Source organism: Ceratotherium simum, chromosome 13 (genome assembly GCF_057802395.1).
Source record: "Ceratotherium simum simum isolate JZ-2026a chromosome 13, ASM5780239v1, whole genome shotgun sequence".
NCBI lineage: Eukaryota > Metazoa > Chordata > Mammalia > Perissodactyla > Rhinocerotidae > Ceratotherium > Ceratotherium simum.
Window position 1 is genome coordinate 13,483,463 of NC_141912.1, and position 26,571 is coordinate 13,510,033.

The 26,571-nt window shown below is 37.5% G+C and overlaps 1 protein-coding gene across 8 annotated transcripts in view; it reads left to right on the plus strand.

The window, feature by feature from the left end:
• RNF182 (ring finger protein 182) overlaps nt 1-26,571 on the plus strand; it is a 75,200-nt gene that overhangs the window by 22,804 nt on the left and 25,825 nt on the right. For 2 of the 8 annotated variants that reach the window (XM_087438025.1, XM_087438029.1), the window contains exons 1-3: nt 1,187-1,291; nt 3,261-3,426; nt 18,735-18,818. The exons of 4 other annotated variants lie outside the window; for them this stretch is intronic. The gene's annotated coding sequence lies outside the window, so the exon portion shown is untranslated. Of the gene's footprint in view, nt 1-1,186; nt 1,292-3,260; nt 3,427-17,478; nt 17,762-18,734; nt 18,819-26,571 lie in introns of those variants that run through there. 2 more of the 8 variants (XM_087438030.1, XM_087438026.1) reach the window with 2 other exon arrangements.

The following is a 26,571-nucleotide window of genomic DNA, read 5'->3' on the forward strand; positions in this document are numbered from 1 at the left end:
CCATTTTTCTTCATTCCTTCATTTAAGTCTGTGTTTACCCTCTGGGATTATTTTCCTTCTGCTGGAAGAACTCCCTTTAGTCCTCTTTGTATTTTTGTTTGAAACTTTATTTTTTCTTAATTCTTGAAGTGTATTTTTGCTGCATGTAGAATTCTAGATTGTCAGTTTCTTTCAGTGCTTTAAAGATGTAATTTCATCATCCTCTGTCTTCTATTACAGCCTTCCCTCCCTGTTGGTTCCAGAACCCCCGCAAATACCAAAATCCAAGGATGCTCAAGTCCTTTATATAAAATGGCATAGTATTTGCATATAACCTATGCACATCCTCCTGTATACTTTAAATCATCTCCCGATTACTTATAATACCTAAAACAACATAAAGCTATGTACACAGTTGTAATACTGATGACAGGAAAAAAAAGTTTGTACGTGTTCAGTACAGATGCAACCATCGTATGTCTTTTGATCTGCAGTTGGTTGAATGCGTGGATGCAGAACCTGAGGGTAAGGAGCGCCCATTGTGTTTTTGTGTAAGAAGTCAGCTGTCAGTCTCATCGTTGGTCCTTTGAAGATGATGTGCCTTTTTTCCCTGCTTTAAAATTTTTTTTCTTTGTCTTGGATATTGAGGCGTTTTATTATAAAATACCGAGGCACATTTTCCTTACTATTTATCTTGCTTGGGGATATTAGAGCTTCTTGAATCAGTTTTAGAATATTCTTGGCAATTATTTCATCAGATATTACTTTTTCTGGTCCAATCTCTCTCCTCTCCTCCTGATAGTACAATTTTACATATGTTAGACTTTTTCACTGTGTCCTATTTAACTCTTAAACTCTTTTCTGTAATGTTTGTTGTCTTTTTTCCTTTTTGCTTTAGTTTGGAAATTTTCTAATGATCTATCTTCCAGTTCACTAATGCTCTCTTCTTAGTATTTCATCTGCTTTTATTTTTATTTATTTATTTATTTTTTTGCTGAGGAAGACTGGCCCTGGGCTAACATCCGTGCCCATCTTCCTCCACTTTATATGGGACACTGCCACAGCATAGCTTAACAAGCGGTGTGTTGGTGCGTGCCCAGGATCCGAACCTGCGAACCCTGGGCTGCCACAGTGGAGCGCATGCACTTAACCGCTGCGCCACTGGGCAGGCCCCCATGTTTAACTTTTTAAGAAGCTACCGAACTATTTTCCAAAGTGGCTGTAACATTTTCTCTTCCCACAGAGCAATGTATGAAGGTTTGAGTTTCCTCCCATCCTCATCAACGGTTATTGATTCCAGCCATTCTAGCGGGTGTGTAGAGTTTAATTTGTGATTTAATTTGCGTTTTCATAGTAATTAATGATGTTGAGCACCTTTTTATGTGCTTACTAGCCACTTGTATGTTTTTTTTGGTAAATAAACCATCTCTGACAAGATTTGTATGTTTTGTTTGGTGAACAAAATCTCAAACAAGATCTGTTTGTTTTTTTAGTTGGGTTGTCTTCTTATTGATTTATAAGAGTATTTTATATATTTATATATTCTGGACAGGCCCTTTATCAGAAATATGATTTGCAAATATTTTCGCCAAATCTGTGGCCAGTGTTGTTGTTTTCTTTTTTGTGAGGAGAACTGGCCCTGGGCTAACATCCAATGCCAATCCTCCCCTTTTTTCTTGAGAAGGAGTGGCCCTAAGCTAACATCTGTGCCCATCTTCCTCCACTTTATATGGGACACCGCCGCAGCATGGCTTACCAAGTGGTGCGTCGGTGCTTGCCTGGGATCTGAACCTGCGAACCCTGGGCCGCCAAAGCGGAGCATGTGCACTTAACCGCTTGTGCCACCAGGCCAGCTCCATTGTGTTGTCGTTTTCTTAATGGTGTCTTCTTTGAAATGCAAAAGATTTTAATTTTGATGAAATCCAATTTATTAATCTTGTCTTCTATGGCATACTTTTGTTGCTGTACTTAAAAACTTGTTGCCTAATCTGAAATTTTTTGCATTTTCATGAGATATAGTGATTTTCTATATTTTTTTATGAGTTATAATTTTAACTATTAAATTTAGGTCTGTGATCCATTTTGAATTAATTTTTGCATATGGCATGAGATAAAGGTCTGTTTATTTATTTATCTGTTTATTTGCATATGGGTATCTAATCACTTATGACGCCATTTGCTGAAAAGACTATAATTACCTCAGTGAATTAGCATCTTTGTTAAAAATCAATTGACAATAAGTTTATTGTAAGAATTTATTTTTCAATTTCAATTCTGTTTGTTTGATCTGTCTTTCTGTGTATCTATCTATCCATCTATCTGTCCTTACCTTGTATCACACTGTAGCCTTATATTAAATTTTGAAATCAAGTAGTGTAAATTTTCTAACTTTGTTCTTTTACAAAATTGTTTTGGTTATTCTAAGTCCTGCACATTTCCATATAAATTTTAAGACAACTGTGCCAGTTTCTACAAAAAAAAATCTGTAGCTCAGTTTGGGGAGAATCACCATTTTAATAACATTTCCAATTTTTGAATATGGACTATCTCTAGTTATTTAGATCTTTAATTTCCTTCAGTAATATTTTGTGGTTTTCAGTGTGTAAGTCTTGCACTTCTTTTGTTAAACTTATTAAGTATTTTATTCTTTTTTTTGTTGAGGTATAATTGACATACAACATTATATTATTTTCAGGTGTACAACATGATTTAATATTTGTGTACATTGCAAAATGATCACCACAATAAGTCTAGTTAATGTCCGTCACCATATGTAGTTACAGAATGTTTTTTCTTGTTATAAGAACTTTTAAGATCTCTCTTAGGAACTTTCAAATATGTAATATGGTATTACTAACCATAGTTGCTATGCTGTACATTACATCCCCATGACTTATTTATTTTACTGGAAGTTTATACCTTTTTACTCCCTTCACCCATTTTGACCACCTCCCGATTATTCTTTTTTGATGCTATTATGAATGGAATTGTTTTGTTAATTTCGTTTTTAGGTTGTTTGTTGCTAATATGTAGCATAGTAGCTAGTTTTTATAGCTGATATGAAAGAATACAAGGGATTCTTGTGTTTGTTCCTGTGTCTCGCAAGCTTTCTAAATTCTTTTATTAGTTCTAGGCATCGCTTGTGGATTCCATATTATATTCTACATATAGTATCAGCTAATCTGCAAATAAAAAAAGTTAGATTTCTTCCTTTCAAATGTAAATACCTTTCTTTCTTTCCTCCCTCCCTTACTTACTTCCTTCTTCCTTTCTTCTTGCAGTAGACAAAACTGCCACTACAATGTTGAATAAAAGTGGACAACCTTGCCTTGTTTAGTGGCAGAAGGAATACTAAAGGAAGAGATACTAAAGGAAGTCCCTCAAGCTGAAAAAGAATGACATCAGACATTAACTTGAATTGACAGGAAGAAATGGAATGCTAAATATGTACGTAAATACAAAATAGTCTATAAATAAACATATTTTCCTCATTTCTTTTCCTGTCTTCTTTAAAATGTATAAAATTGTATAAAGCAATAATTATAACGTTGGTTTTGAAATATTTAGAGAGGCGATTGTTTAGTTTCTAATATATGTAGATGTAATATGTGTGACAATAAGAACCCAAAGGAAGGGGAAGGAAAAAGAGATTTAGTGGAACAAAGTTTCTGTATTTTACTGGATTTAGGCTACTATTAATCTGAAGTACAACTATAAATTAAGACACATACTGTAATCCCTAGAGCAACCACTAAGAAAATAACAACAACAACAAAAGCATATTTAAAAATCAACAGACAAAACAGCCCACTAAAAACTAACTTAACATAAAAGAAGGAAGTCAAGGAGGAAGAGAGGTATGAAATAAGAGACATAGAAATATATTCCTTGCTTTGTTCTTGAATTTAGGGGTAAAAGCATTTGGTCTTTCAACATTTATGATGTTAGCTGTAGTTTTTTTCATAGATTCCCTTTTGTTAGGTTGAGGAAGACCTTTTCTATACTTAGTTTGAGAGTTTTAAAAATTATCAGTGGAGGGGCAGGCCCAGTGGCGTAGCGGTTAAGTTTGTGCATTCCACTTCGGTGGCCCGGGGTTCGCTGGTTTGGATCCTGGGTGCAGACCTGCTCACTGCTCATCAAAGCCATGCTGAGGTGGCATCCCACATAGAAGGGCTACGACTCGACAACTATGATACACAACTGTGTATTGGGGCTTTGGGGAGAAAAAAAGAAAAAGAGGAAGATTGGCAACAGATGTTAGTGCAGGGCCAATCTTCCTCAAGAAAAAAAAAAATTATCAGTGGGTGTTGGATTTTGTTAAATATTTTTCTACATGTATTGAGATGATCATGTGTTTTTTCCCCCTTTATTATATTTATTAATTTCCCCTTTATTATAATATTTGCTAATATAGTGTATTACATTAATTGGTTTTTGAAGTTTAAACCAACCTTCTTTTCCAGGGTTAAATCTCACTTGTCCCAGCTGTATAATTCTTTTCCTGTATTGCTGAGTTCAGCCTGCTAGTACTTTTAAAGAAGATTTTTGTGTCTGTATGCATGAGGAGCATTGCTCTGTAGTTTTCTTGTGATATCTTTATCTGGCTTTTGAATCAAGGCAATACTGGCCTCATGGAATGAGTTTTATTTTCTGAAAGAGTTTGTGAACAATGGGCTTTATTTGTTCTTTACATTGTTGATAGAGTTCACCAGTGAAGCCATCTGGGCTTGGGCTTTTCTTTGTGGGAAGATTTTTATTTACCAGTTCAATTTTCTTCCTTGTATAGGTCTATTCAGATTTTCTACTTCTTTTGAGTCTGTTTTGGTAGTTTGGGTGTTTTTTTTTTCTTTCTTTTTAATTTGTCCATTTCATCTGAGTTGTCCAATTTGTGGAGATAAAGTTGTTTGTGATATTCCTTTATAAGCCCTTTAATTTCTGTAGAGTCACAAGTGATGTCCTCTTTTTATATATTTTGTAATTTGATAATTTATGTTCTCTGTTTTACTAGGGGAAATTTAACTAACTTAGTTGGTTTGTCAATTTTGTTGATTTTTCCTTTAAAAACCAACTTTTAGTTTCAGTGATTTTTTCTATTATTTTCTGGTTCATTGATTTTCTTTCTAATCTTTATTATTTCCTTCCACTTGCTTTGGGTTTAGTTTATTCATCTTTGTCTAGTTTCTTAAGGTGGAAGCTTAGATTATTGATTTAAGACTTTTCTTTTTTTATATGGGCATTTATAGCTATAAAATTTCATCTAAGCATTGCTAGTCTCTCCCATCTGTTTTGATATGTTGTGGCTTCATTTTCATTCAGGTTCAACATATTTTTAAAGTTCTCTTTTGATTTCTTTTTTGATCCTTGAAGGTTTTAAAAAATGTGTTAATTTCCAAATATTTGGGATTTTCCCAGATTTCTTTTTGTTGTGAATTTCTAATATAGTTCCATTGTAATCAGAGAATATGCTTTTTTGAGTCTAATCTTTAATTTATTGAGACTTATTTTGTGGCCCAATGTATGTTTTATCCTGGATAATGTCCTATCTGTGCTTGAAATAATGTATATTCTGTAGTCACTGAGTAGAGTTTTCTGCTAAAATCAGTTAGGTCAAGTTGGTTGATAGTTTTGTTTAAGTGTTGGCTATTATTGCTGATTTTTGGTCTAGACGTTCTACCAATTATTGAGAGTGGGTTATTGAAATCTTTCACTGTTGTTGAATTGTCTATTTCTCCTCTCATGACTATCATATTTTGCTGTCCAAGTTTTGGGGTTCTATTATTAGTTGCATATACATTTATAATTATGTCTTCCTGATGTAATAACAGGTTTATCATCATGAAATGTCCCTCTTTATCTCTAGTAATATTTTTTGCATTAGAATCTGTTTTATTTGATATTAATATAGCCATTTCAGCTCACTTACATTTACTGTTAATATGATATATCTGTCTCTACTTTGACTTCCAGTCTATTTGTATGTTAGAACCTGGGGTGTGTCTCTTGTAGATAGCATCTAATTCAGTTGTGCTTTTTTAATCAAGTCAGACAGTCTCTGCTTTTTGGGTGGAATATTTAGTCCATTTACATTTAATGTAATTATTGATGTGGTTTTATGTCTGCCATTCTGTTATACGTGTCCTATATATCTCTTATTTCATACCTCTCTTCCTCTTTGACTTCCTTCTTTTGTGTTAACTAGTGTTTTTTTTTTTTTTTTTTGTGAGGAACATCAGCCCTGAGCTAACATCTGATGCCAATCCTCCTCTTTTTTCTGAGGCAGACTGGCCCTGAGCTAACATCCGTGCCTATCTTCCTCTACTTTATGTGGGATGCCACCACAGCATGGCTCGACAAGCGGTGCGTCGGTGTGCGGCTGGGATCCAAACCGGCGAATCCCGGGCCGCCGCAGTGGAGCATGCACACTTAACCGCTTGTGCCACTGGGCTGGCCCCTGTGTTAACTAGTTTTTAGTGGGCTGTTTTGTCTGTTGATTTTTAGATATGCTTTTGTTGTTGTTGTTATTATTTTCTTAGTAGTTGCTCTAGGGATTACAACATGTGTCTTAATTTATAGCTGTACTTCAGATTAATAGTAGCCTAAATCCAGTAAAATACAGAAACTTTGTTCCATTAAATCCTTTTTTCCTTCCCCTTCCTTTGGGTTCTTATTGTCACACATATTACATCTACATATATTAGAAACTAAACAATCGCCTCTCTAAATATTTCAAAACCAACAATGTTATAATTATTGCTTTATACAATTTTATATGTTTTAAAGAAGATAGAAGAAATGAGGAAAATTTATTTATTTATAGACTATTTTGTATTTATGTACATATTTAGCATTTGGAACACTTTTCATTTCTTCCTGTCAATTCAAGTTAATGTCTGATGTCATTCTTTTTCAGCTTGAGGGACTTCCTTTAGTATTTCTTATAAGGCAGGTCTACTAGGAACAAGTTTTCTCAGTCTTTGTTTTTCTGGGAATATGTTTTTTCACTTTCATTTTTGAGGGATAGTTTTGCACAATTGGTTGACGGTTTTCCCCACACTTTGAATATGTCATCCACTGACTTCTGGCCTCTGTTATCTCTCTTGAGACAATTGTGAATCTCATTATTCCTTTGTAGGTGATGAGTGGTTTTTCTCTTGCTGCTTTAAAGATTTTCTTTCTCTTTGTCTTGCACCAGCTTGACTGTGTGTCTTTGTGTGGATCTTTGTGTTTATCTTACTTGAGGTTTATTGAGCTTTTAGATTTGTAGATTGATTTTTTACATCAAATTTGGGAATTTTTTTGGCCAGTATATCTTCAAATATTTTTTCCAGCCTCTTTCTCTCTCTCCTTTCCATCTGAGTCTCCCATTACATGTATATTGGTATACTTGATGCTGTCCCACAGGTCTCTGGGGCTCTGTTTACTTTTCTTTGAACTTTTTTCTCTCTGTTCTTCAGATTGGATATCTTTTTATCTTTCTTAATATTACTGATTCTTTCCTCTGCCATCTCAAATGTACCATTGAGCCCTTCTGTTGAATTTTTCATTTCAGTTATTGTAATTTTTAACTCTTGAGTTTCTGTTTGGTTCTTGTAAAATAATATCTCTTTATTGAAATTCTCTATTTGTTGAGTAATTGTTGTCCCACATTTTCCTCCAGTTCTTTCAATTTTTTAAAAAATTTCTGTAAATGTATTTATAATAGCAGCATGAGATCTTTGCTAAATCTAACATCTTGAGTCATTCAGAGACAGTTTTTCTTGACTACTTTTTTTCCTGAGTATGGGTCACACTCTTTTGTTTCTTTGCATACCTTAAAATTTTTTTGTTGACTACTGAACTTTGAATAATATATCATAGCAATGTGGATTGTGATTTAATTTCCCTAGGATGGTGGTTGCTGTTTTATTTCATTTGTGATTATTAACTTAACTGGCCTAAATTTGTGAAGTCTGTCTTTCAATAATGTGCAGCTGATGTGTCTGCCCAGTTCTTTTTGTCATCTTTTATTTTCTAAGCTTGGCTTCCTAGGGATCTTTCCTGTGTCTGCATAGCTGAAGATTCAGCCACAGATTAGTCAGAGGTTGTGCTCAGATATCTCAAACCAGTAAGGTTTTTACTCTCTACAGGTGGATCTGCAGGTGGGATGGGGAATCCATTCAAAGTTCAGGCTGTTTTCAAGTCTGCCCTAGTTTTTACTTCCATTGGATGCTCTTATGTCTTTTCTATGCATGTATTCGGGCTCTGTTGGCCATGAATGTGTTAGTGTGTTAGACTTTAGTCTCTACTATGTATGTGCTCAGCCTCTGGTCAACTTAGGCTATTTGGAAAGTTTTTTAAGCCTCCTTTGGCTGTCTTAACTTTAGAACACTATATCTGGCTAGTCTGCCAGACTATGGCTTTCCCCAAACAGAATTGTTATCTTGTGCTAGTGGAGCTGCTTGCTGTCTGTCCCTTTTAGCTTGGGATTGAGATCACCGCTTTAAACAACGTTTCATATCAAATGAACTTCCTTGACAGTGGTAGCGAAGCTGCTAATTCTAGTAGTTGGTTATGCTCTGGTTGAACTGCTATGCTGAAGGAGGAGCACAGGGTGATGGGAGCAGCCCCAGGCAAGAGTACTACAGTACTTATGTTAATCTCACCCAAAGTTCAGTCATTTTCATGAGTAAATGCTGCTCAGTTTGTTGTATTCTGAAATTTCCCGAGTGCTGAAGTGATTGTTTTTGCCAGTTTTGACCAGCTTTGTAGTTGCTTTGTGGGGAGAGGATTTGCCAACCTCCTCACTCCATCATGCTGAAGCAAATCTGTTCTAGTTATTGTATTTTTGAGATTTACAATCTTTATTTGATTCTTCCTTTTTTTAAAAAAACAGATTCCAATTCTCTAGTGAAATTCTTCACTTATCATCTGTTGTCTTGAACATGTTAATCCTAGTTCTTCTAATGTCCATGTCTGATAACTTCAGTATTTGGATTACCTGTGGGTCAGTTTCTCTTGTCTAACCCTCCTCCCCCACCTTGAATTTTAGTCCTTTGGTCTTGTTCCCTAGCATGTGTGGTATTTTTGATAGAATGTCAGACAGTGTTTTTGCAAAAATTGTAGAAGCTCTGGATCGTGTTATCTTTCTTCAGCATGCACTTAATTTTCTTCTGGAAAACAGAGTAGGGGCAGCCTATTTTGATTCAGTCAAGGATTGAAAAATTTGATTCTGACTTTCATTCTTTTTGAGGAATATTTTACTTTTGGTTTTTCTTTATTCCTAGGGCATAGCCTTTTAGAGATCCCAAGTGAAGACCTGAGGTGTTTACAGGGGCCTTCCTCCTTGATGAGCCTGAACTCCACTTTCTTTTTCCTGAGCCCCACAAATTTACCAAAAGCTCTGCTTAGTATTTTAACTTCATATATGCCACCTTCCTTTTAGTTTTCTGGCTTCTCATGTTGAGACTTAGAAATCTTGAAGGGGAATGTTACGTAGAGTATTGGTCCTGTTTCTCTGCACTTCTCTTTTCTTTGGGATCTTGGCTCTTCCGGTCCTGTCTGCTTTGCACATAGTGCAGTGAGCTGAAAATTTGAGCTGCTGCTTTCTTCTTGGCCCACAGAAACTGGCAAATGCCTCGACAAACAAAATAGCAGAGAATGTCAGGTTCACTTCAGTGTACTTCCCTTCTCTCCAGGGTCTTGGTCTCTCAAGTCCTGGTTGCTTTGGTTGCTGTCTAAGGCCTTAAACAGTTTTTTGCTTTTGTAAATTTTATCCAGCTTTTCTTCATGTGAGGGTTGGTCTGATACAAACTACTTCAGTCTTCTTGAAGTGGAACTCCAAAAGCCTTTTTTAAAGTCAGTACTTGATTTGACCTAAGTTGACAAAAAAATATGTGATCATGCAATTTTTTTTCTTGAGCTTAGGGTCTTTTCTTGGAATAATCTTCAAGATACAATGACTAGACAGAAAAGGTTAAAAAACTATCCTGCAAAATTTGAACTAGAGAAATTCTACTCAATATACATCAATAGCTAAGAGATAAAACTGTTTTGTATAAAAGGATAAACTGACCTGCAGTGTAATTACAGTATTGGTCTTTGAATACTTTCTTTTGAACCAGTTAGTTGTTTATTATTTATTACAGTAAAATCAATTAAATATATGAGGAAACTTTATAAAAATTTGATAATGACTTTTAGTGTAGATATTTATTTGTAATTTGTAGTATATTAAAACCAACTTCATTTGAGTTTATTATTAGGAAAACACAAATATGTAACAACTCATTAATGTCAAATTATTTTCTTAGTTTATTAGTGAAATGACCCAGAATGCTTAATTTTTTATGCTAGTTTCTTTACAGTTTAATCCTTTTCATTATAATATAGAAAGTAAAAATCAATCTTAAAAATAGCCTTTAAAAATTATTTGGTAAGATTCATCAGTTGTAACAAATGTACCACCCTGGTGAGTGATGTTGATAATGTAGGGGGCTATGCATGTTTAGGGGTGGGGAGTATATGGAAAATTTCTGTATCTTCCTCTCAGTTTTGCTGTGAATCTTAAAGTGTTCTAGAAAAATAAAGTCTTCAAAAAAATTATTAGATCCACAGAAATAAAATTTATCTACCCTGATACACCAGTGTTACCCTGATATATTGCTGGAGCAACTTCTTAATTATTATCCCTAAATTTTTAACCTAAATATGTTAGGTGCTGTTTTTCTATATACCCCTGTAGTAAACAATATTATGATGAACTATAATGACCTTAAGTATGTGGATTTTTTTGTTGTTTTTTGTTTTTTTTTTTTGGTGAGGAAGATTTGCCCTGAGCTAACATCTATTGCCAGTCTTCCTCCTTTTGCTTGAGGAAGATTCACCCTGAGCTAACATCTGTGCCAATCTTCCTCTATTTTGTATGTGGGATGCTGCCACAGCATGGCTTGATGAGCGGTGCATAGGTCTGTGCCTGGAATCCGAACCCGTGAACCCCAGGCTGCTGAAGCAGAGCACGTGAACTTAACCACCATGCCACTGGGCCGGCTCTTAAGTGTGTGGTTTTTTTTTTTTTTTTTTTTTTTGTGAGGAAGATGAGCCCTGAGCTAACATCTATTGCCAATCCTCCTCTCCTTGCCGAGGAAGATTGGCCCTGGGCTAACATCCGTGCCCATCCTCCTCTACTCTTTATGGGTTGCAACCACAGCATGGCCTGACAAGCAGTATGTAGGTCCACACACGGGAAACGAACCTGGGAACCCCAGGCTGCTGAAGCAGAGTGCGTGAACTTAACCACTACGCCACGGGACCAGCCCCTCAAGTGTGTATTTTTGATAGGCATTGATTTTGAATTAATATAAGCCCAAAAGTTGAACCTATAACATCTTAAAGTGCATTTTTGTTGTTCAAGGTATTAAGTTTATGAGGATTTATAGTACACTGAAAAATAAAAAAAAGGGAAATCAGTGACTTTCTAGGAACGTATGAAAGAAAACCTTTCCCTGTTTCTTGTCTTTTTCCGAAATTCTTATTTGGTAGATTAGTAGATAAAAAATAAGTCTTGATAGGATTATACATATTTGATTGCACATAGGGGACACTAATGGCTACCTTATAGATGTCTGAATAGTGAAAGTGTTTCTGAATTACAAAGTGCTATGTAATTTCATTCATCCAAATAAGAAAGTATGTCCAATAACAGGATGTGTATCAAAACCTTTGATAAAATTACAAAATGCTGCATATGTACAGCCTCATTACTAGGCCCGTGGAGCTTGTTTCTGCCTTCCAGTCCACGTTTTTTTGAGGGAGATATAGATATAGGACTTTTTACAATAAGTTATACTACTGGACATGTGAATATTGAGATGCCGGTAGAACTGTGTGCCACCATCACTTATCTTACTGCCTGTGACTGCTGTATTTTGCAAATATGCCTGTTCCTGTCACTAGACTATGAGCTCTGTGAGGAAGGTGACAGCATCTTGCTCGTTGTTGGATATATGGTACCTAGCACGTGGGAGGTATTCAGTAAAAGTTGGCTAAGTGAATAATGTTAAAGAAAAATTTTGCACCAGACTCTGGTAAAAAACTGGGACAGATTTATTCAGTACTACTGTTGTAGGGGGAGAGAGACTTCGTGGAAACTGAGCTCAAAGCCACCGAAAACAAAAGATGGGAAGCCTCTTAAATTCTGCAGTGTGCTAAAGGAAGGGTACTAAAGGTCCTTAAGGGGAGTTGGTCTGCATGGTTAGGCATTCTGAGTTTGTTCATTGACACTTGTCTGGAGGAGGAACCAACTTCTCAATCTTTAGGACAGGAAGAAGTTTTGCACATTGGAGCCTGGAGCCCCATGAAATTAGGCTCTTGCTCTCCCACAGGGACTGGGAGACAGGAGAGCTATGTCCCTGGATGTTTGCATTTCAAAGGAGTGGCTCCCAGGTCCTTGAGGAGACATTTCTGGGTGGTAGAAGATTTACATCTCAAAGGGGCAGGCAAAGGATTTATAATTGCAAGCTTTTTAAAGTAAATGCTCTCAGAAAAGGGAGCTGAGTGGCCTATAGTCAGGTTTTAGCTGGAGCACACTGTATAAATTCTTTTGGCAGCCTTGAACTTTCTCAGGCAGGCATTTTGGGGAGCTGGGGTCATCCTTCTAGGAACACGACCTTGAGCTGATAGAAACTGTGCTAGTGTTTGTTTAAGTCTCTTAGTGTGGGAGGTGGATGAAATCATTTGTGCTGAAAGTTACAGTTTTTATAGGCTGACGTTGAGGCCTAGTTGAGCGGAGGGCTCAGAGGAGCCTGAGTCAAGTTTGGCCAAGGAGAGAGTCTTTGTCAGTAACACAGGCAGCAAGCAAGAGTATTTTGTGATTGGAAATCCAGGATGAGAGCAGAAATGAAGTGGAGATCAGGGATACCTAGAAGAATTTAATATCCAGAACTGGCTAGGAGAGAAGGAACTAATATTTGTTTAACCGGCCACGTTACATCTGTTATTTTTACTTAATCCTTGTAACAACCCTGTAAGGTCAGAATTATCTCCATATTCAATCCAGACGCAGAGGCCCAGACGAAGATCATATAGTTAGTGGTTGGTGGAGTTGGGTTCAAACCTAGATATTTTTTACTTCAAAGTGCCGTCCTCTGATCATTAATGTGTATTTTAATATTGTTAAATTTAGCAATTTAGCCAGCTCTGGTGGTCTAGTGGTTAAGATTCAGTGCTCTCCCTGCCGAGGCCTGGGTTCGTTTGCCAGTCAGGGAACCACACCACCCATCTGTCGGTTGTCATACTGCGGTGGCTGCGTGTTGCTGTGATGCTGAAAGCTCTACCACCGGTATTTCAAATACCAGCAGGGTCACCCATGGTGGACAGGCTTCAGCAGAGCTTCCAGACTAAGACAGACTAGGAAGAAGGACCTGGCCACCCACTTCTGGAAAAACTGGTCGTGAAAACCCTATGCATAGCAGCAGAGCATTGTCTGATAGAGCGCGGGGAGGTGAGAGGATGGCGCAAAAAGACGGGGCAGGGTTCCGTTCTGCTGGACACAGGGGCGCCAGGAGTCAGAATCCACTCAGTGACACTAACAACAGTGTAGCAATTTGCTTTCCTCAGAAGTAATTTACATTAATCACAGTTAACATAGATACGCTGCTTGCTATGTGCCATGTCCTTAGGAGAAAATTTAGCGAGGCTTAATGAACTCTGAGTAGTGAGGAAGTAAGAGTGTTACTAGTGCTCTGCCTTGTCAGGATGTAGATGTTCTCAGCTGTTGTTTGAGTTACTGCTCACACCCCAATATGTATGGAAAGGCTGCTCCTAGTTATAGGTCCCTGTACTGTTGGAACAGGAAGGTCTGTAGCCACCAAGTCCAGAATCCTAATTTCTCAGATGAAAGAGCCATGACCCAGAAAGGTTAAGTGCTTTCCCCAAGATATTTACTCAGGATCCCAGAGCCTGCTCATCAGAGAAAGCTGAGACTGGTCTAACCAAGAATGACTGTGGCCCACTGTGGAGATTTACCCTCAGATGTCGTTATCACAGAATGTACCTATCAAATGTCAAACCTCCACAAGTTACCACTACATTCTTTTAGAAAATAACCTGAAAAGGTGAAATTGCCCCTAGGTGGAGATGACAGTGACTCAGCAGTGTCCCTGGTGGCCCCATCGGGATTTAGCAGGGCGCTCTGTGTCAGAACCTTCTGTCTGAATCTGTCAGATCTCTTGTGAGTGACCCCCACACTACAGTTTAGGCAAAAATAAAGTAACAACAAAACACTACACAGAACTAAAAAAATAAACAAACCTTTTACAAGTTTTTGACTAAATGTGACCACTACTGTGTTTTAAAAATTTCAAAGATTGAAGTATAACGCGTCTGTTACTTGTGTCAAAACCTGTTAGTTTATGCTGTTTTGGGTGTTAAACAGTAAGCTTTTTTTTTAATGTTGTTGTTTTCCTTCTATTATTTTTATGCTTGAATTTTATGTTGATAGTTTTCCTCTTTTTTTTTTTAGTAGTAAAATAACCCATTTTAAAAAATTGTGGTAAGAACACTTAACATGAGATTTACCCTGTTAACAAAGTTTTAAGTGCACAATACCATATTGTTGCTGACTGTTGTTCAGCAGATCTCTAGAACTTATTCATCTTCTTAACTGAAACTTTATGCCTGTTGGTTAGCAACTCCTCATTTCCCCCTCCCCCCTGACAACCACTGTTCCACTCTTTGAGTCTATGAATTTGACTACTTTAGATACTTTGTGTAAGCGGAATCATGGAGTATCTGTCTCTCTGTGACTGGCTTATTTCGCTTAGCATAATGTCCTCAAGGTTCATTCCTGTTGTGGAAAATGGCACTTCTTTTTATGGCTGAATGGTATTCTATTGTGTATATATGTGTATATTAAAGGGTGGGAACGGGGAACACAGGAGGTGTAGCTGCCCCTTCTCTGCATTCCCTTGCATGCTTTGGATCCTGCTCTTGTAGCGTGTGCCACCAAGTGCTGTAGGAGCTGAGTGGCTTCCTGGCTTCCCCTCTAGACTGTAGGTGCCTTGAAGGTCAGATCATCGCCAGCACCTAGCACAAGGTCCACGGTACAGTAAGTGTTCAATAAATATTTGGTTTATGAACAGAGCTACGTCTTGGATGGGCAGGGGGAGAAACAAACATCCGTGAACACAAATATTGGAAAGTAGGGACAGAAAGCTTTGCTAATGGTTTTTATTTTTATCTTTTTATTATGGAAAAACTTTACACATATTCAAAAGTAGAGAAAATGGTAGAATGAGTCCCTTTTTACTAATCAGTTGGCCTTAACCATGATCAACATATGGCCAATCTTGCTTCATTTATCTGCCTCTTCTCCAGTGGATTATTTTAAACAAAGCCAGATGTCGTATTATTTCATCTGTGAATGCGTTAGGATGTGTCTTTAAAACAATAAAGAGACTTGCCTTTTTAAAAAATATCACCACAACACTATTAGCACACCAGAAAACAGCACAGTAATTCCTTACTGTCATCAAGTATCAGTTCAGTATTCAAATTTCCCTGATTGTCTTGTAAACTTTTTTTCCAGTTGGTGTGTTGGAATCAGAATCCAGATAAGGAGTACACATGCATTTAGGTGATAAATCTCTTAGGCCTCTTTTTATCTATAGGTTTGCCCTTTTTTCTCCCTTGCAATTTATTTGTTGAAGACACCAGATCCTTTGCCTGTAGAGTTTCCCCCAGTGTGAATTTTTACTAATTGTGTTCCTATGGTGTGGTTTAATTTGTTTTTCTGTCCCCTATATTTCCTGTGAACTGGTGGTTAGAACCAGAGGTTCAATCAGACTTTCCATTTTTTGGCAAGAAGTCTTCAGAGGTGAGGTATGTATTTCCTATTGCAGGACATCAAGGGCGCTTAATACCTGGTCCCCTTCTTTGTGAGTTTTTTAGTGGTTTTAGCAACCATTGATAATTGTCATCTAGATCAGGAGTTGGCAAACTTTTTCTCTAAAGGGCTAGATAGTGAATATTTTAGGTTTTACGGGCCATATGTCATTGTAATGCAACAGCTGCCTTAGGCAGTATGTAAATGAAGGGGCCTGGCTGTGTTCCTATAAAACTATTTACCAGACTAGATTTGGCCCACTGGCCTGTGTTTGCCAATGCATGACCTACATCAATTATTTCATTAGGGGTTGCAAAATAATATTGTAATTCTATCATTCTTCCTTTGTCCGTTAGTTGAAATATAAAGAAGAATTTTGCCTCATCGGTTATTTGGTTACTCTAAGGAGCTGTTGGTAAAGGAAAGGCAGGATGAATGCTTGAGTCTTGCCCTTTATTTATTACCCCTTTTCGGAATAAGGAGTTGGTTTCCTAGCCTCTTCCAAAGGTGATCACTTTGTTTTTTTAAGTATCATCATGAAATTATGCATGTTTTCACATATTTGATGTTTCAGGCTTCTTAGCCTTAGGCCCTGTAGATACAAGCCCTGGGGCTGGTGTCTGTGGCACTTCGGAGGTGTCCTTAGCTTCACGGCAGAATGTCTCAGTTGTACTGTTATTATAAAATGAATCAGTGGTCTCTCTCTGCAGCTGTAAAATCCACGATGCTAGGGTTTTCCTTTTTGTTAGGTAAGAAAAACATTTAATGTTTTTCAAATTCAGAAATTAGATTCTTTCTCGAAGTTTTATATAATTTTTATCTATGTTAACATACTTGTTTTTGTCATGACTAGGTCACTGTTGTTAAGCAAAACTGACATTTGTTCATCATGCAATGTTATTTAGTTAGCCTACAATCTGAAATTTGATTTAATACTCTGGTTTTTCATTAGTGCCAAGTTGGAAAAAAATAGACATTTAAAGAGCTCAAATTTAACATTATCGTGCCTATCAAAAGGCTCTCCTGATTTATCATCCATATTTCACTGAAGTCAGTTGACTGTTCTAATGTTCCTCCTTGCTTCTTTTCTCTGTTATTTTAGCTGTCCAAATTCATCTTCTGCATTTTCTCTCTGCCACGGCCAGATTTTCACCCTAAACACATTGTAGTCTGTCTTCCTCTGAGATGTTTGTGGTCACGTGTGGTCTCCTTGACGTGTTTGTGTCATTGACCTACTTACTGCTTTTGACACCTCCTTGTCACCCTTTCCTTCTTTGGCTTTAGGGATGACCTTTCTTTTTTCTTCTCATCCTCTTCTCGATTTCTTTTCTCTCGTCTCTTTTCCCAACTCATTCACAATGTTCTTGTTTTAGATATCCTCAGCATTTCTCACTTTCTGTTTCTCTGACTTCTTTGGGAAGTTCACAGTTTGCCAGTCTTATTTCCATGATTTCAGGTATTCCCATTGTCGGGGGAAGAGGGAGAATCTCCCTCTGCCCTTTTCCTTAAGGTTCTTATGGCTGGCCAAATAATTAACAAGACAGGTTAGCAGGAGAAAATAATACCAAGTTTAATAACATGTATACATGGGAGAAACTCAGAAATGAGCAACTCGTCCCTCTGTCTAAGCTGCTTGCTTAAGTATTGCAGCTAAAGGCGAGGAGCGTGTTGGGGGTGGGTAGTGGCCTGGGACTTCAGAGGGCAGGAGGACAATTCTTTTCGGGGTCATCTATAGATAATGTGGTCAGGGAGAGACAGAGTTTTTGATAAAAGGGGCTTGGTGCCCCTCCCATTGTAACATCTATTTTACATTATCTTTATAGCCATCATGATAGAAGATCTGTTCCAGGAAGGAGCCACCATGTCAAATTCTTCAGGCAGTTAGTGGGGAAGGTCAAATGTCCCTCAGAGAAAACAATCAAGGTAAAGAGATATATTTCAGGGTGGCCAAATTTTGATCTCCCACACCATATAGACTTTGAGAACTCTGTCTCTAAGTCTGAGCTTCTATTTCTGTATTTATTGTCAAGTATAAGTTGTTTAAACTTTGACTTTAAACAATGGAAAATAAAATCCAAGAGAAGAGAGTCCACCGTGTTCTTGAGGTACCCTTTAAATGTATTCATGTCACTCATGGAGCCTCTGGTTGCTAGTTGATCAATGAAAAGATTGGGTTTAAACCTTCTGAAAGTTGTCTCCCCATAGCTGTCTATTTTCATCTTCTGCTGCGTCCTGTCTCTGCTTTGGCCCGTTCTGCTGGCTGTCCTCTGCTTTAGACTACTCTATCACATTCTTTCTCTATTTAATATATCTTGTCCCACTACAAGTTTTTCTTTTTTCCATGAAGGTTTTCCAGACTAATTCTGACTATCTTCAGGGATACCAGCTGCTGAGCTCTTTTTCTCCCAACCCTGAAATTAGGAGGAATTTTTTTCATAGTTTAAAAGCTTCCCCACACTCATTATTTTCTGGGCTGATAAAAAAGGAAGCAATGCTCTTCTGGGCTTGCCTTTAGAGGATGCGAATGTTTAGTATGTGTCACATGACAAAATCACTTATCCATAGTATGTAATAAAGATAGAGCTATCTTTCCTAACAGTGTGCTGCTTTTCTTATACAAATACCATTTTTATCTCATTAAAAAAATTGCGGCTTTTTACTTTATCCTGATCTTCATAGCTGAGTATATATCAATCGATAATGCCATATTATATAGCTGCGTTACAGAGTGACACATTCATTAAGATTGAGTCTGAAAAGGCCTATTGAGAAAAGCCATTCAAGGCCAATCAATTCGATAAAATTTAATCTATATTTCTGTTTCTTCTTGCCAAGCATGGATGAAGACATATAGTAAATGTAGTAGAATTTAGAAAGTGATTTATTTTTCCTTTAGAATTCTTTTTGCCCATTATTAATTGAAGCATTTCATTAATTGGATTGGTCACGTTTTGCTGAGTCAGAGCACAGTTGGACTTTGGTAAGTATAAATATACTTCATTTCAGGAGATATAGCTATTTTGATTAATACTGGAGAAGAGAGAAGGTATTCTCTAGAATTATGGGACGTGAGCAAAACACTTTCGGGAGAGATAAAAGGGAAAAATATTTTTGTGACTTTGTTTTTATTTTAGAATAATATTATAAAGATGACGTCTTTCTAGCTTTTACTGTATTTATAATTTTGAGAAAGCTGTGAGTATTGAGATAGAGTAGTGATAACTGTTTTGCTTAGTATATAAGGAAACATTTAGAGAAAATTTACAAGCCTTAAGGACAAAGTATACCTCTTCAGGTTGATGACTGGACATTTATAGAGAAACAATCCTATAGGAATTGTATTCTATGAATTTCATTAATAGGTATCTTTGATGAGCCTAAGCCTGAAGCTGAATGTGGACAAATGTTTATGAAAACTGAGGATTTTCAGTGATGAAGATAAAGAAGGAATTCATTCATTTGTTCAGCGTATATTGAGGGCTTCCTAGATGCTATGATTTACAAATCTTTTTACATATTTTATTTTATGGTTAAAGATTTCTTGGGAAGTTCAGCTGATCAGATTCGATTTTTTTTTATGGAAATTATGGGATATTGGATTTATAATTTAAAAATCTAGATTAGAAATTTATAGTATTCAAGAATATTTGTAAAGACAAAGTACTGACTCCACCACACTTAGAAGGGTAGGGTGTACCATCACAGATTGGGGGAGATAGGAGGATCTGGAGACGGTTCAATATATTTATGTATATGACAAGTATTTGTTGAGTATTTACTCTGTGCTGGCTTATGATAGGTGCTTGTGCTACAATAGTAAACAACATATCAATGGCTCTTGTGTTCTTAGAATTTACATTCTAGTAGTGGAAATTGAGAGCAAACAAATTAATTAGTTAAATTGGTCTTTTGTAAGTTTTTTGAAGAAAGTAAACAGGGTGCTGTAATAGAAAACAAAGGGTAAGGGATTTCTAACACAAAGTAATTAGGAGGACCTCTTTGAGGACTTTATATTGAAGTTGAGATCAATTAGAAGGAAAGAGCTCAGTAAGGACATTTCACATGGAGGAAACAGCCTAAAGCAGGAAAGAGTTCATGGACTCTTATGGACTGAACTTATGGACTCGGACTGTTCATGGAACTTAACAAAGGCCTCTGTGACAGGAAGGCAATGTGGACAGTAGTTCAAGATGGACTGGAGGGACGGCAGGGACTACAGTACAGTAGTCCCCCCTTATTTGCAGTTTCACTTTCTGCAGTTTCAGTTAGGCGCAGTCAACCGCGGTCTGAAAATATTAAATGGAAAATTCCAGAAATAAACAATTCGTAAGTTTTAAATTGTGTGCTGTTCTGAGTAGCATGATGAAATCTCCTGCCATTTTGCTCCATCCTGCCCGGGATGTGAATCGTCCCTTTGTTGGATCCCCAGCCATCTACATCATCATAGCTTGATGATCCTCCTTCTGAGGATACATAGTCAATAGTAGCCTAACGTTACATCACAATGCGTATGTCGTTCATCTCACTTCATCTCATCACGTAGGCATTGTATCATCTCACATCATCACAAGAAGAAGGGTGAGTACAGTACAATAAAATATTTTCAGTGCTTTTTTGTTTTGTTTTGTTTTTTGGTGAGGAAGATTGGCCCTGAGCTAACATCTGTGCCAATCTTCCTCTATTTTTGTATGTGGAATGCCACCACAGCATGGCTTGATGAGTGGTGTGTAGGTCCGCCTGGGTTCCACATCTGCAAACCCTGGGCCACAGAAGCAGAGTGCACAAACTTAATCACTATGCCACCAGGCGGGCCCCTACAATAAATATTTTGAGAGAGAAAGAGAGCACATTTCACATAACTTTTATTATTATATTGTTGTAATTGTTCTATTTTATTATTAGTTCTTGTTAATCTCTTACCATGCCTAATTTATAAATTAAACTTTATCATAGGTTTGTATGTATGTATAGGAAAAAACATAGTATATTTCGAGTTCGGTACCATCTGGGTTTTCTGGCATCCACTGGGGGTCTTAGAACATATCCCCTGTGGATAAGAGGGGACTACGGTACCTTGCTGTATGGAATTTGGATTTTAATCTCTATGTAATGGAAAACTGTTGAACAGAGAATAGATATAATCTAATTTATAATTTTAGAAGCTCACTTTTGGCTGTTGCAAAGAAAATCGTTTGTAGTGGGGCAAGATTAGAAGCAGGAAGGTCAGTTAGGAGACTGTTTTGTAATGGACAAGGTCAAAGACTGGATGAAGTTGGAAGATTGGAGACATCCTTTGGAGGTAGAATTGACTTGACTTGCCAATGGATTGGATGTGAGGAGTGAGATACAGTGTAGAATCAAAGATGACTCCTAGTTTTTGGCCTGAAAAACTGAGAGAATGGTAGTGCCATTTATTATGATGGGGAGGCTATGTTGGGTGGGGGTTAGAGTTGACGATTAAGACTTGTCTTAGATTTAAGTTAAATTTGAAATGTTTGTAAGAGTACAAGTGGAGGTGTCCAGTAGGCAGTCTGGAATTCAGAGGAAAGGTATGAGTTGCAGACACAAAATTGGGGGTGTTGTCAGGTGGTATTTGCACGTGTTGGAGTAGATGAGACAATCCAAGGGAAAGAGGGCAGATAGAGAAGGAACAATGGCTCAAGACCAAGTGCAAGGGTGCTCCAACATTTAGAGATTTGATGGAAGAGGAGCTGGCAGAGAACATTGAGAAAGCGTGGGCAGGAAAAGAAGTGTGACATCATAGAAACGATGAGAGGGTTTCAGGGAGAAGGGTGTGGTCATTGGGTAGACAGGTCTTGAGATGTGAAACAAGATGAGGGCAGAAAAGGATCCATTTATCTTTATAATCAACTTCTGCCTTCAGAAATCTCATCTTATTTGTCTTTGCATCCCCAGCATCTAGCACATAGCCTGGTAGAAGTAGGCATTAACACTTGTTGAATGACTAAATGAAAGAGATAGCATCAAAAGAGGCCTACATCGTCAGTCTATCAAGGATTAAGATCAAACTGTTGCTCTTTTAAGTGAGTTTCTATAGCAGTTCAAGATGACTTTCCTATCAATTGCTAATATATCGATAAAAATATATTGCAAGTCTGTGATTTTCAGCCATGGCTTCAGGAGTATAATCATATACTTTTTTGACTGGTAAGTCTATTACCTCTGTCTTCCAAAAGAAAGGCTGTTACAACTGTTCTCAAGAGAGAACAGTTACAATGTTCTCTCTTCTCTATCTGAAGAAGAGAGAACACTTGAGTTTCTGTGTTGTAGTATTAGTTTCATTTAGTGAAATCAGCATCAAAATAATTAACCCACTTCTCCTTAAGTTTGAAATTGCAGAAACGGTGCAGTCACCTACGTCAGTTTCTGTAGACATTTTGTTCTTTCTTGATACGATTAGAGAGTTTTATGAAACTTTGGCCAAGGGAAATTATGGAGGAAGGAATTAACAGTAAAGAGATTTGTCTCATGGGAAAGGACTTAGTCACTTTTGATAATGTAATTTGCAGCCTGTATTCCTATTAACCCGTGATCTTTTTAAATTATATCTTTGTTTGCCTCTTCCAAGTAAAGAGTAAGGCACCAAGCAAACGATTTAAACTTATAAGACTTATACATTATCTGTTAGTGCCCCATTTAGATAGAATAAGCAAGACCAAAAATAATGAAATTTCCTCTCAACTCATCAGGTAGTTGAGATTATTAACAATATTGCAAAATTGGTAGATTATGTTTTACTTGCTGGGTGCTCTATCTATAGACAGAAAACCTGTGTACCTTTTGATACCGTGTTCAATGCACATTCTTATATCTACTTTCAGTTTCGAGTGCTGAAGTACTTTAAAATTATCAATGGATACGTTGTTTCTGAATTTCTGATCACATTCGTATAGTGCTTATTTATGCAAAATATTTATACCTATTTGATTTCATTGGATCCTCATAACAGCCTTGTGAGGTAGGTGTTATCTCTTAGTGCAAGATCATATGACCAGTCAGTGTCGGAGCCAGGTCCCAAATCTAGATCCCCTTATTCCAGATCCTAAGTGCTTCCATTTCAGACTGCCTGCAAGTGATGGTCATGCGCCTGCCTGCACATCCAGGGTCCTGAGGTTGCAGCAATGTGGAGTGAGGGGTACCTGTTTTTTATCCCTTGTTGCTGGACATTCATTGGTTTAAAACCACTTGCAAACGATGCATCATAAATCCCTCCTTCATATGTGTAAATAGTGGCCTCTCATCCAAAATTAATAGCCTAGAATTCTAGATCATTAACTTGACTGTATTCTAATAAATAGATTATGATTATCCATCAAATTAAATTGCTTGGTCTTGGAGGATTAAAAGAGTTTTAATCTTTGAGGGAAGTTTTCTAGAAGTGCTCAGTATGCTGCCAAGCAACCATTAAGGGTTATCGGTGTTGCAGGTTAAATTGATTTAGAGTCAGCTGTTGATCCTTCAAGAATGAGTGCTCGGCATCTGTTGAGCCTATTCTTTTAGGGTTTTCTAAGTCAGAGCCTTTTATTATAGCAAGAGGGATTGTTTTTAATGAAAAGACATAGAAAAAAAACCTCAATTCTGATAGTCTCATGCTATACAAAATTTCAAACATTATTAATGTTCCCTAAGGAAGAACTATGATAATTGGGACTGAGACTAGGATATTATTGGTGATTAGTAATTATTAACAGGAATATGAATCTTGCAAACTCTAACTGGAAGCCAACTTAATGAATCTCCGGATGGAAAAGCTGGACTTTCTTGAGAGTAGATGCCACATGTGTGGTTTAAGCCTAATTTGAGACTCAAGTGCCATGAATACTAAGATTTGGAGCATGGGGTTTTGTGAATGAGAGATTTGGCATTTGAGAGATGGCAAGTGTGTGTCGTTTATCAATAGCTGAGCTTAAAAACCAGTGTCCTGCCTTGATTATTCACGAAGAAGAATGCTGCTACAATGCCAGCATCTCTCGTATATTTTGGGGGATAAAATTATTAGTCAAAGAATTTAGGCTGTCATAAAAACTGATGATCATGAAATGAAAATGTTTGAAGAGTGATGTTCCATTTTGCATAAAAAGAAATTAAAGATAGAAGCAAGGCTTTAGCACCCACCATCTCTCACAACAGAAACTAGAGATAATGGGAATGACAATTTCTTAATTTATATCAGTTTTTTTGTTGGCGAGCCCTTTAAAATATATTGCTTGTCATGTAGAGAGCAATGTTAATATTGTTTATTTTCCAGGCTGGGAGGAGGATCCAGGAAATGAGAGTTGAAACTTGGCAGTTGTTACTGTTTCATAAGGAGAAAAATGTAGCCTGTCCTGTTAATGCCAAATTAAAATGGTTGATGGACTCTGAGCATGATGCAGGCTAACTGAAACCTGAATGAGAAATACTTGAGAGAACCTAAACTCCCCCTGAGGTGTATAAAATTAATTCATATGGACAGTGGAGTGATACACAAGATAGAGCCCTGAACAGGCAAAAAATAGGATCACAGTGACAGCATATTTTTTGAACCTCCTTTGTCCTGATTTTTCATGTAATTTTGGAAAAAATGCTTACCTTCTTTGGGCTTTTACACATCTACTAAATGGGAATTATACTTGCCCTTCACTATTGTGAAGGTTATGCAATGTTTCTAAAATTTTTGAGCTTCTTAGAGAGACTGTTAACAGAAGTTATTATAATAAAAATTATAAAAGTTTATATACAGAAGAATATACAGAAATTGTCTTTTGACCAAGAATTTCCTAACATGAACAAAAATTGCAAGAACTACAGGGTTAGAAAGCTTCAAAGCACATAAGCAAGTCTTCTAGGTAGGAATGATGACCATTGATAAATGAGGAAAATAATTTCTTTGGACAGAGATTAGCTTTGGATTAGTTTGGAAAGGGGATGTGTTGGTTATCTATCGTTACAAAACAAACCACCTTAAAACTTGGTGGCCTAAAACAACAGCTGTTTATTTGCTCATGATTCCGTGGATCAGCATTTTCTACTGGGCTCTGTAGGGATGAATCTTGCTGGTCTCTCTTGGGGTCGTTCATTCAGTTGGCTGTAGTCACCGGTGGTTCAACTGAGGCCAGTGGGTCTATGACGGTGTCACTCACGTGACTGGTGTTGGTGCTGGCTTTTGTCTGGGCTTCTCTCTCGCTGTCTGATTTCTCATCTTCAGGGAGACGAGCCTGGGTTGCAAGAGGGCAAGAGCAGAAGCTGCTGGGCACCCTGAGGTCAGGGTTCAGAACTCTCACAAAGTCACTTCAGCTTTATTTTGTTAGTCAAAGGAGTCCCAGGGCCAGCCTAGATTTGAGGGGTGGGGAAGCAGATTCCTCTACCTGTTGATGGGATGAACAGAAAGTCACACTGCAAAGTTCTTGCAGGGCTGTGGATAGTTATTACAGCCACATCTGCAGACAGTACTACTACACATGATACGGAAGGGCAAAGGATATGTAGATAAAATGGTCTACTAATAAATTTAAAATTGAAATAGAAGAGTTATATTCTGAAAAACTGGGGAAGAAGACCCCAAACAGACTAAGATTCAAACAGCAAAGACCCCAAACATCTAAGTTTTTAAAAGTATATATGAATGTTTTTGAAATAGAAAAATATGAATAATTTTTATCTAATGGCTTTTTGATATAATTGGTGTGTGCTAATACAACTTTCTGAAATAAGATGTAGAACTTGAAAGGTGCTATTTAGAAAAGATAGACAGTTTGCTGTAGAAGGGAAACAGAAGAATGTGTAAAAGGGAGAGTTTTTTAAAAAGTGAATTTCAAGAATAGTTATGAACTTAGGGATGAATATCAGTTTGATACTTTTTTTATGTAATATTCACTGAACATGATTAGGACTGCCGATGTTCTCCTCAAATTAAACTTTTATCACAAATTGCTGTGTTTCCCATCTGGATAAATGTTTGAAAAAAGAAATCCAAGAATTACAGTTGACAAGGATTCTGGCAAGATAGCAAGGTAAAGTGGCTCACTGTGCTGCCATTCTCAATTCTACACTGTCTGCCTCTTCTGACCCAAACCACTCCTGGAGCCAGCAGAGTCCTGAGCTCTGTGGAAGTTGAAGGTGAGGGGGAACAGGTGGGGGCTTTCTTCCTTGGCTGGGCTGGCACTGAAGACTGGCATCTGATGAGTCCTAGGGGAGGATCAGAATGCATGGGATACTATAAAGAGCTTGACCTGCAGAGGTTGGGGGACTCCTGGGAGGAAAATTGAAATTGCCCTCACCCCATTCTATATGCATGAGTGTGTGTGTGTGTCCCACAAGAGACCAAGGAGAAATGAACACTTGGGGTGAGTCCTTTGGAGGCTGGGAGAGTGTGAGGAGACTTCGAAGCAGAAAGTCTTCCTCCCTGGTGCCTTGGCAGGGCCCTGGCGCCTGCCTGCTGTCATACTGCTAGACCACAGGAGTAGAGACCACTGTACTCCCACCACTCACAGAAGTGCAGTCACGTGAGTCCTCCAACAGTCAGACCTGAACTCCAGTGATATAACAGAAAAAATGCACCAGAGCCAAAGAGAAGACAGTCCATGAGAACACATAGAACACGTGGTAATGTCATAGAGCGGCAGCTGGAGACGGATGACGACCGGACAAAAAATAGTAAGAGCACATAAGGAGATTTAAATGCAGCACCAAAGGACTTCCTAGAGATGAAATGCACGATTTTCGAATCAAAC